At 31.2% G+C, this 11,892-nt stretch overlaps 1 protein-coding gene across 1 annotated transcript in view; it reads left to right on the plus strand.

The window, feature by feature from the left end:
- The window catches only part of LOC118200325 (G protein-coupled receptor 83-like), a 32,499-nt gene that overhangs the window by 16,497 nt on the left and 4,110 nt on the right, over positions 1-11,892 (plus strand). The gene's annotated exons all lie outside the window — the stretch shown is intronic.

Raw genomic sequence — 11,892 nt, forward strand, 5'->3', positions numbered from 1 at the left:
TTTTTAATGATTTTTTTACTACTGTTTCAAATTCTGATTTTTATGCCAGTCAGAAATGATTTCCTTCGAGTATACAGAATTAAATTATTTATTTCTGGATTAGTCATCGCATAAAAAAATAACCAAAATGTGAACTTGTAATGTTGAAAAATTTCTCTCTGAAGTAAAATTATTGCCACTACATAATTTCAGCACAGACTAAATATTACAGTATATAAAAGAATATAGTGTATTGCCTGTAAAATTAATTATACTTACATATTAACACAACCACCTTAGCCCAATTTGGATTTAACACATGAAGAGGTAAAAATTATTCATTGGGTGCAAGTTGAGGGTTTTCACAACTTTTCTTAAATAGATATCCAAATTTTTGATATCTATCATAAGTTGGCTAACATTATCAAATTATGAGAAGAAAAAATACTTTAGAATTTAAAATATAAATTTTAATTAGTCAATAAGGAAATAAAGCATGTTCATCTCCAAATCTTTCTGTAATTGTTTTGCCCTGTTCTTTTCCCTAAGTGGTTTGTTTTTGCTTGGAAAAAAATTAAATAATTTCAGAGACTCGGCATCACACAAACTTCAGCAGCATCGGCTATCTACCAAATGCATTTCCTTTTTGTTTCTTTTAGAAATTTTGTGGCAAAATTTTGTTTTCCTGTAGAGATTCCACTGTAGTTTTCTCCATTGTTGATAAATTCCAAAGAGTACATTTTAAAATTAGGCAAAAAATATCACAATTTGTTCATAAAAAATGTTGAAACTTGAAATACAACACAAAGAATATATACGAAAATGGCGACATTGCCCTATTAAAGGATTGTTATGAGTTTGGTTGCTAGAGTTTGACACATTTTAAAAATTTGACGAGTTCTACTGAGGTGGTTGCAAGTAATAAATTAATTGCATTGTAATATGTGCATTTTTTACTGTTAGGAATATAAAATTTTTACTTATAATAAATATCTGAATATGCTAATTATTTATTTGCCCTCTTATGTAATTTTGATAAATTAGCCACTATTTATTTTACATCAGTAATCGTCAGACTCATTTTAAATTTAGTTTCAGTATGAATTTCTTTTGTTCTCTGGTATCTTATGTTTAAATTGACGTCATGTAAAGCAACATAAAAAATATATGAAAAGCAGACAAATGAACAGATATGAAAATTCATCAGTTCAGTTTCATAGATATTCCGTACAGTAAAACCTCTAAGTTAATTAATAGGTGGGACTAATGAAAAGTACAACTTCACATACAGGATCTGTCAGAAAAATACATAGAAACTTTAACAGATGATATCTATATATTGGTTTCAAAGTTGAATTATCTTTATAATATGTAGTACGATATTTCCTTAACATGTTCGTATTCTCACATATATGTAACACATGACAGTGAACCAAAATAGATTTGGAGGACTTTGAGGGATGTTTTGTAGTACAAGAAATCGGTTAGGCTAGAGGTCCTTCATCAAAACATTATGGCAGAATGTGCAGCAGTTGCCTCAAACACATCGACTAAACATTGTTCAAATAACTGTTCAATATTGTGCTATATCTCTAGCTGTTAATGGCTACTGCTGTGACTGAGCAATCTAAGTAATTGTACAGGTACATATTCATAAATATTATTATTAAACCTAGTATAGCCTATGATATGTATGATTTAATTAACTTATAATTAATTTCAATACTAAAGCACAAGAATTTTCTTTTATTATTAAAGTGTGTGCATTTTTCTGATAGGCCTTTTATAAATATAGATGAATTTTAGTTTAATAGGACCGAGGGCCAGACCACTATCACCGTGTGGTAAAGTCGCTGAATACTAGATATTCAGTCCAGGGTTCAAATTTTGCCAAATGCGCTGGCTGCATGGGCGCTTTCATGGTTTTCCTCAAGTGTAATGTGTTTAAGAGCCAGTTTCCCTTTGAACGTCCTCCATAAAAGACTTCCCTCCTGTTACTCAGATAGCACTCGAGTGCTTTGCATAATTAAATAAACCAAACCAAACCAAGGGCAAAAAAATCACTAAACCGAGGGCACTAAATCACGCTATTTGGCCGGTCAAAGGGATAATATGCAAGAACCTAAAACAGTATTAAAATTAATACACTGCATTTTTGTGGATGCCAATTGCCTCGTATTTAGCACACATTTCTAATTAGCATCTGTGTACCCCAAAGCCTTTTATCGTTTGAGCAAAGGATCTTTTGTCAAACTTGTGACTATCATACATTTTTCTGGTGGATTTAAAACTGTGTAACTTCACGTTCCCTTAAGTCAGGGATGAATATTTCACAACATGTGAAGAAAACATATATTTATTTTCTCATATGTCGAACTTTGTTTCAGTATTATACTCAAATATAAGACTTCAGGCTATATTTAAAGTTTATATATATATCAATATACCAGAGCCTGATCTTTACATTAAAAAAAATCACATCACAGGAAACGAAATTTGAGATTAACATTACATGATATTCAAATTTGTATAATTTTAATTTCAGCTTCAACATTATTCATTTCCTAGATTAAATCTTAACATGGACTATTTAGATATGTTATGTCCTACACTTGGAAAACACTTCTTTCCCTGCAAAAAAAGGGGCCCACCAGTTTCAGTATGAATATGGCAAGCGGTTAAGTCGCTGAACACTGGTAGTTCGGTCTGAGGTTCGAATCCCGCGAACAGGTTGGTTGCACGGACGTTTTCATGGTTTCCCCCATGTGTAACGTGTATACAAGCCAGTTTCCCTTAGAAAGTCCTCCATGAAGGCATCCCTCTGCTTAGACAGATAGCCCTCGAGGCACTGCCATAAATCACATAAGCCAAATCAAACCCTGCAAAAAGGTTAGAAACAGATTATCCTTTTAACACAGTAAACCTTTTCTTTGTGATCACTTCTGAAACTGACTCCTTCTCCTCAATATACAAATTCTGGTACTGAATATCTTTTTGAAATGACAAACTCTACACAAAATTAAAATCATGTAGAACTGCTGGTGGTCATCTTAGAGAGGGTTCACTGTATTTATTAAAGGTCAGAAATGTATTCAACTATTTCTAAAAATGCAAATTAATCAACACAATCTGGTATTAAGTACTTTGTTACTGTAAGCATAATTAATAACAACTTCCGAGTTTGAATGATGACAGTTTATTACATTAGCGAATGTCATTTGCTTGACAAATATGAAGAATTTCTTTTGAGGAGCTGTTTTGCTTGTATGGTTGGTTTGGTTTGTTTGATTATGGAAAGCATGCAAGGTCTATGTGGGAGGGATGTCTTTGCGGAGGATTTTCTAAGGGGGAAAACTCTCATATTTATGTTACGCATGTGGAAAACCAGGTAAGTGCTCATGCAGCCAGCCTGTCCAACTGGAATCAAACTCAGATCGAACTATCAGCGTTCAAGTCACCACACACAGCGTTTCAATCACGCTGTGTGTGGAGGGTCATGAAGGTTAGGCTAGGTTAGGTTATTTAATTACGGCAAAGCCTCGAGAGCTATCTGCCTAAAGGGAGGGATGCCTTCGTGGAAGATTTCTAAGGGAAACTGGCTCGTATACACGTTACACACGGGGAACACCACGTAAACACCAAGGCGGCCAGCCCGTTCGCGGGATTCAAACCTTGGACCGAACTACATTGTTCAGCGACTTTACCGCTCGGCTGCTGGTGGGTTCGAGGGCCATAAAGGAGAATTATTACATGCACTGAAAACTGAATTCTAAACTAAATGTATAAAGAAAGCAATGGAAATTCCCTTATCAACACTAGTTCTTATTAAATTAAAATACAACATAAAATAAATTTATAAAGCTATTGAATGAAAATTTTCTGTTAACATATTTCAGACATGTGTAAGGAATAACAGATTATTTCTAATATTAAGTAATTTTCTTATAAAGGAATTAAAAAATAAAAACAAGCAAAAGCTTCTTTAGAGAAATTATTCTACTATTAAAAATCATATACTACTGGAATTGACATCCCACTTTATCCCAAATTAAATAAATGCATTTTTAAGTGACAAATCAAGTTGTGCAGAAATATTAAATATGAATACAATCATCTTTATTTAAAAAAATAAACTGAATATGAAGATGTGAAAAATTAAGAGAAAAAAAGCTTTGTAGATTATTTGCTAGAAATCTGACATTCTGAAAAATGAATACACGCATACACACACATTCACCATATTTATATGCAAACACACACATATTGATAGATATAATTCACGTATGATTAATTATATATTGAAAATATATGTATGTGTGCATGCGTATGTATACACACTCACGCATATAGTGAGAAATTTTGTAAAGTTTGAGACAAATTTATATTCCTTCTGGAACAGTAAGGAAATATTACTTTAAAGGAAAATTTTAAAAAATAGTATCACTAGAACGAATTTACATTGCAAAGTAAAAATGTTTTTCATTCAAACAACGCACAACGACGAATAGCAGAATGTAAACAAACGTCAGAAATGTGACATCACTCATGTGGGCGGAGTTAATGGTGACCCTTATCTGGATTGTCATTGGCCAAACTCAAGCCGTTGTCCTAACAGTGTACATTTTGCTTATATGCGACCCGGGGGGGGGGATTTTCATTAGCGCATTTGGAGTACATCCATTAAAATCTTTCAATTACAATATAATTGCAATTAAAATCTTTCAATTGCAAGCTAATTGTAGTTATAAATTGATCATTTACAATTAATTCAATTGCAATGTAATTGTATTATAAATTGTACAATTACAATGGAATTGCAGTTCCAAGTCATTCAATTGCAATTACAATTAATTCAGTTACAATGTAATTGCATTATAAATTGTGCAAATACAGCATAATTGTAATTGCAGGTAGTTTAATTACAATTACATTAACTGATAACATTGTTCCAACCTACAAATTTTTAGATAAAATCGGACTTTTTCTGAAATGACATGCCACTTTTTTCGAGATTTCGATTCTACGACTCAAATTATGCTTAAAATCCAAATTTTATTGAGAAATATATCGAATAGTTCCAAAATATAGTTTGGAGCACTTTTTTCCCTCTCCGATAAGAGTATTTCACTTGGAAAGCTTCTTAATTTATGTTAATGTTTTGGCTTTCCTTTTCTGAACGTGCGGAAAAAGTCTCTCCTTTTTTTGGAAATGTTTTTATTTTATAATATATTTTTTAATCACAGTTATTACTTTTAGATTTTTTTTCTTTTCAAAGAATTTTATTTGAGTTGCGTAGTTGAATTATGGTTTTTCAAATGGTTCTTTTAAAAATTTCTATTCTGCAGGTACTTATTAGTATTCATTAGGTACTAATCAGTTTATTCAGAAATGTTTTTTCTTTTTTTTTTTTAAATTTAATTTTGTTCATTTCTATAGCATTTCTTTCTAAAAAATACTCCGTGACCAAATATTCATCACGATGTTTTTGGGAACTGCATTCGGCATTTAAAGAGATAATAAATACTATGCACTTAATATGTCTTTTAATGTATCATTCAAAAAGGATATGTAAAAGATGTATAATCTACGTTTTGATTTAGAATGATTAAGCATACAAACAATTTTCCACAGTTTTATCACTTTGCCATTGCTTTACACAGTTTTATCATCCGACATTTAGTTTATTAAAATATTATCCATATTTTTGAATAATTGAATAAGTTTAAATTTTTCATTTTTTAAATCTCAATCAAATAACATAATATAAACAAAAGTAAATTTTATGCAAAAATAAATAAATAAATAAAAGTTGTATACCTTAATTTTTATTTAATTTTTAATGTTTTGAGTTTTTATTCTTTATGGTTTATTGCCTCAAGAAAACATTAATGCTTGAATGATTTTCTTGATGCATTTTGCAGACATATTAGCAGTCATCCTTTCTTTTTCATTCGCTATATACCATACTCACTTTTGAAAGAACTAGTTTTCTGGAACATTCTGAGTATAGCTGTCGCCTTCATTTTCGTCAGTAATTAGTCTGTGTAAAATAGTGAAGCGATTTTGTCCATGATACTCAATGTTTTTTTGAGGCTAGGCTTTTTAAAGAAATGAGATGAAAGAAAAGATTAGCTTCATCAATACTGAAAACATTTTTAGCTGATATCCATACACTTCTTCGGATAAATTTTAATCTTCAGAAAATTAGGTTGAGATAGCTTTGTATTCTCCATTTATGATATATGACATTCTATGACGTAATTTAAACTTATACAGCCCTCCAGTGAAAAAGCAATCGCGCTCCTCGGTGTTATTTCTTGTGTCTTTTTCGGTAGTATAGGTCCATTCGCTAAATTATTTGATGCACTGCAGAGTGAAAACCTCAGCAAAATATAGTTTGATACTCCAGATATTTCGTCTTAAACAGGCAATTTCTCTGAAGTGGTTTCCCATAAACTCTTGTTCTTTCTTCTAATTTTCTTCTTTCAGAAACATTTGTTTTCAGTGTTGACATAAGAATGTTTAGTTTCTTCGACAGCTATATTTCCATAAATTTTGTGTTCTTATCAATTTATTTTTAAATTTTAAGTTTTATCTTTTACGGAAACTGCGTTTTATTTTTTAAACTGAATATTAAGTTTAAAGTAAACCATGGACACACAGCTGAGTTAAAATATGCTTACCAAATAATAGAGAAATAAAGCATCTACCAAACGCTTTTGACCAATAGAATCCAGAGTTTAATCGGACCCACTTAGTGATCCAATATTAATAATCGGTACAATTATTCTAAACCATATAATTTTGACAATTTTTAAGACCAATATAAATGAAGAGCATATTTAAAAAAATTATCAGTAATGATGGGAGAAAAAAACTAGCTATTTGAAGCATTATTTGTAAGAGCGTTGATATAAAACTTATACTTTTTATATTTTTACTAAAAGATGAGATATGATGAAAACCGTCACATTCTTAAATTTAGATTATATTGTTGAATGCCGCCCGACGGGAGGTCTGGGTTCGAATCCAGGAGAAGGCACTGATGTAATTTGTCCGTACCTTCAAACAGGATGCAACGGTGGCTCACTTATTAGGTGCCTCCATAATAAAGAGACCACCGCTTCCGGCCTTAATTGTGGCCAACGCCTATAAACGAGTAGAGCCCTCCACTGAGGGGGTAAAAAGTTTATATTATTAAATACTTAGTTTGAAAATACGCGCTATGATATAGGATCGCGCATAAGATTTTCGCTTTTGTGAAATAAAGCGAAAAATCAATCCATATATAGTTAAATTTCAGTAAACCAAAATTGAAGAAAAGAACCCTCAAAAAAGGAAATATTAAAAATTCGATTTTGAATCGGTATCAATTTCGAATAGTAGGTTTCGATTTTCACTTTAACTTACCTTTGAATCTCTTGTTCCGAAAGTCATTCCGTTAAAAACTTCGATTGCCTGAAATACAAGTAATCCAAGTTTTAGTGTATAATCACAACATGGCAATTCCGTAATCAACATGTATTAAAAAATAGAAATGTTGCAGAGTTTACATTGATGCAACTTCCTGTCTGAATACAAATACGACAGGTAATTAAATAGAATTGCAGATGTCTGCTTGATACGGCAGTAAGAATAGAATGTCGCATTCCTTTTATTTCTTTCATATCAGGGAGAAAAAAAAAAAAAAAAAAAAAAAAAGGAGTTTTATTTAAAAGCGCACTTCAGTTTTTGGGAAGCGAAAATAATCGCAAGGAGACAAATCTGTAGATGCAAATCAGAGCCGTTTTGTCCGTTAACAACGCAAATCAGGACAAAACGGCTCTTAAGTCATTATTTACCGTTGGGAAGATAGAGCGGTTTCCGATTGAATAACGTAAAATAAAAAAAATAAATAAATAAATAAAAAATAAATTTAAAAAAAATTATGAAAAAATTAAATTGCAGCACTGTTTTGACACCGCATTTTCTAATGAAAAGCTAATGTCACTTCGTCTAAACACCTGTTTATTTCCCCAACATAAATAACGCAGGGAGATAATCGTCCCTTTTTTTAGCTTAGATTCTAAGAACGTCAAGTGAATATAATAATAGCAAATGCAACTAAACTATCATTTGCACTACGGCTCGTCGTGTAAATACTAACGCGTTAACAATACCCTGCTGTTTGTGCCTAACAATAAAATAATAGTTTAAATACTTTCAATTAAACTAATAAATTAAAGTTTATTAGTTTAATTATCTATCTACTAACTAAGCAGCCGCACCAAGTCTATCTACTAACTAAGCAGCCGCACCAATGGCCGAACTGTTCAAGACTGCTGAATACTGGTAGTTTATTCTAAAGTCCTACTCGGGCCGTTTGCCTGGTTTTTTTTTTTTTTTTTTTTTTTTTTTTTTTGTGATTTTCCTCATGTGTAACGTAAATACAAGCCACTTTTCTGAAGAAAAGTCGAACATGAAGGAAATACTTCCTTTAGGCAGATAGCCTCCATGGGCTTTGCCATATTTAAATAACCAACTAACCTATACTCGAGATTTCTAAACTAACAAAACCAGAAACTCACCGAAAATCAGGGTAGTTATGCAATCGGAAGGAATATGATAATTACAACACCAACGGTTGAATTGTCAATACTCATTTTCTGAACTTAAATTGTCATTCGTTAGTTAAACTCATTCAATTTGTACTTTTTAGCACAGTTGACGGAAAAAGCAAACACACAACTTTGATTGATAAAAAATTATAAATATGTCTAAAGAGAAGGGATTATCTTTTTTAATTTTTGAAATTCTTTTATAATAATTTCATAAATTCTAATATAGCAGAAATAATAATAATTTGAAAATAAATATAACAATAATCATCATTTTAGAAATAAGCAACATTTTAGAAAATAGAGAAATCACAATTTGACATTTAAAGACATGTAAAAATTCGTTTAAAATTCTAAATCTTATGTTTGCATAAAAAAATATATTTTGCTTTGAAAAACAGTAAGTTTTATTACCCTATGTTATTGGTTTTTAATGTTATCATCCTCCATGGGGTTGGATGCAAGTCTGAAGTTAAGTTACTACCAAGTTTCGTTATATTTCCCATGTGAAAAAGATCAAGATTATGTATGCTACAGTAAAAAAAAAAAAAAAAAAAAAATGTAACTAACTAAGAACTACTTCTGATTTTCCAAAGAGGCCTCCAGTTAATAATTGTGTGTTTAAATTTTCGTTGAATGCTCGGGCTGATTATTTGACTATCATAAAACATACGAGAGTTATCTGCTTTATGGATACCTTCGTGGAAAAGTTAATGAGGGAAAATGGCTCGTATTTACGTTACTCAATAGGAAATCACTAATCTCATGCAGTTCAAGACTATTCGCGTAAATGTGAACCCGCGTAGAACAATCAGTCTCAGCATTTACTAATTTCTGCTGAAATAAAAAAAAAAAAAAAAAAAAAAGCATAATGTGTGATAAAATTAGACTTAAGGAAAGTGTTCCAGATTAAATTTAAAATTATATTTTTGTCATAGATATATCAACATGCGCACACAAACATATACACACACATACTGTTTCATATGAAAAATTCTGTGATCACATTAAAAAAAAGGGGGGGAAAGCTTTGAGTCGTTATACTGAATTTTATAGATATTTTTAGTCTTTAGAAGGGAGGATGAGTTAATATTTTTCTGTCTTCTTTCTACAATTTTATCTGATATATATATATATATATATATTGTATAACTGATATTTAATAAATAAAGGTAACACACAAAATGTTAAAAAAGAAAAGCCTCTTTGGACGTAATATAAAATCTGAAACCTTTCAGATTCCCCCCCCCCTTAACTCATGGTAATGTTTGCATAAAATTTGTATTGGAAGAGCTTTAGTTTCTTTTAATAAAAGAAATTTCAGTTTCTAGAAACTGTACTTCATTTTATATTTTCTGCATTACAAATTAGACAAAAAATTATTGTCAACTGAACTTAAAAATAATTGCTGTACATAATGTCATTTGAGATACAAACCATATTATACAAATACCCCGCTATATGTAGGATTTCGAAAAGAGAAAAAAAGCGAATTTGTGTTTTCTGTATAAATTTCCTTGCATATTTTAGTTCAAACAATAGCCTGCAGGGAAGAAATTTATTATTATTTTTTTAAACCTGAGTGGCAATCAATATTTATAAGGGGTATTTCTCCCGCCTTCTTAGCGAGCCTTCGCGGTGTAGTGGTCTGAACGTACGCGTAATTGAGAGGTCCGCGGTTCGATTTCCGGCGAAGGCGTTGCTAATTTTTCATCTTGCCTGCTTCCAAAAATACCTAATGTCTCTATAAAGTAATTAGATTCTCCAAAAGCTTGGATCAGAAAAGCCCTTTCGTGAAATTAAACTAACTAACCAAAAATCCCTAAAGCTTTTTTGTATCACCAGTGACAGATATTGAACCTTTCTTAGCACGTAAACAAGTCAGAACATTCTTCTGCAATCCGACGACAGGAAAATAATTTTTCTTAGTCGTCGTCCAATTTTTAGGGGATAAATTCATTTTTAGGTTCTCTGAGTTAACATCTAACTACGTGCGTATTTCACGGAAATTCAGTTTAGATACTAAGAATATATAGGTAGAAAAAATTATCATCTTTGAACAACATAGATTTTTGTTCCTCAGTTTTTTTTTCCTTGAAGTAACCAGACGAACAGAGCATAAAAATTTAAGCAGTTGCATAGGTGATAACTCAAGAGTCTTTTTAACTAGTTATTGAAATTTGTACCCATAGAGAGTATGTTTTTTAAAATTTCGGACTATATACCACTTTTTCGTAAAATCAGATTTAAACCTGATCTATCCATAATTTTTTTTAACGTTTAAAGAAAGCATTAAGTTTTACCTTCGTGTTCCATGGACCCCTTAAATGTTTAATAGTAGGAACATTCCAAATCATTATACATTTTCAGGAACATTCCAAATCATTATACATTTTCAAAAATGTCCAAACGCAGTTTACAAGTTCAGATAACTGCATAAATAATATAATTTCATAATTTAAGTCAGTTCTAAAATAAAGCTAAGTTTAATGACTGAATTCTTTTCTTCCTTTTTCACAATTAGTTTCCTTTTAAGTAAATTCAAGCAGACAGTTAATGGAATTTAAAATTTCTGTGTTGTTACCTGAATCGTTCCCAGCTAAGATTAAATAAACAACTACTTTGTTCTGCATTAAGAATTGATCTAATTGTTTTCTAAAGCCTTCGCGATTTCCTTTAACCTTAGGTTAACTTTCCTTTAACCTTAATTTGGTGAGCATAAATTTCGAGTCCGATAAAGCAATTATGACAATGACAATCCCGAAGACACACAAGCAAACAAAGAAACAAAAAACATATTTTAGTTTGTTTTGATATCTTAATCAAACTTTCTTTTCCAATCTACAGACTGTCCTAAAAAATCATATATTTTGTGCAGGCATTCTTTCAATAGAATGTAGAGAATTAAAAAAATAGTTTGTAAATAAACAAAATAATCAAAAAGATACAATCAAAATGGGAATATACCTATATGCTTAGTTTACATATATATAATATATGTATATATGCATAATATGTATATGCATATATGAAATGTAATTTCTCATACATTATTTGTTTTGTGCAGCCGGGGCAACAGGAATGAGACAAATTTTGGAATATAAAGTGGTAGGTTTATTTTAGCATCCATCTCACAAGCGTTCTCCTCGTACCTGACTGACTGACTGTTTGTATATTGCCAGAATGCAGCACATGGCCGCTTGTCCGGCTCCATAAATTGCCATGAAGGCACTTCGCAGTAGTACAATCTTCAGTTTAGAGAGGTAGGAGGTAAACAGGGGGCCAACATCGCAGACCAAGCAAGGAGACGATCATG

The sequence above is a fragment of the Stegodyphus dumicola genome, chromosome 6, assembly GCF_044657685.1.
Source record: "Stegodyphus dumicola isolate Sdum_Otavi_A_Nest chromosome 6, ASM4465768v1".
In the NCBI taxonomy this organism is placed as follows: Eukaryota; Metazoa; Arthropoda; class Arachnida; order Araneae; family Eresidae; genus Stegodyphus; species Stegodyphus dumicola.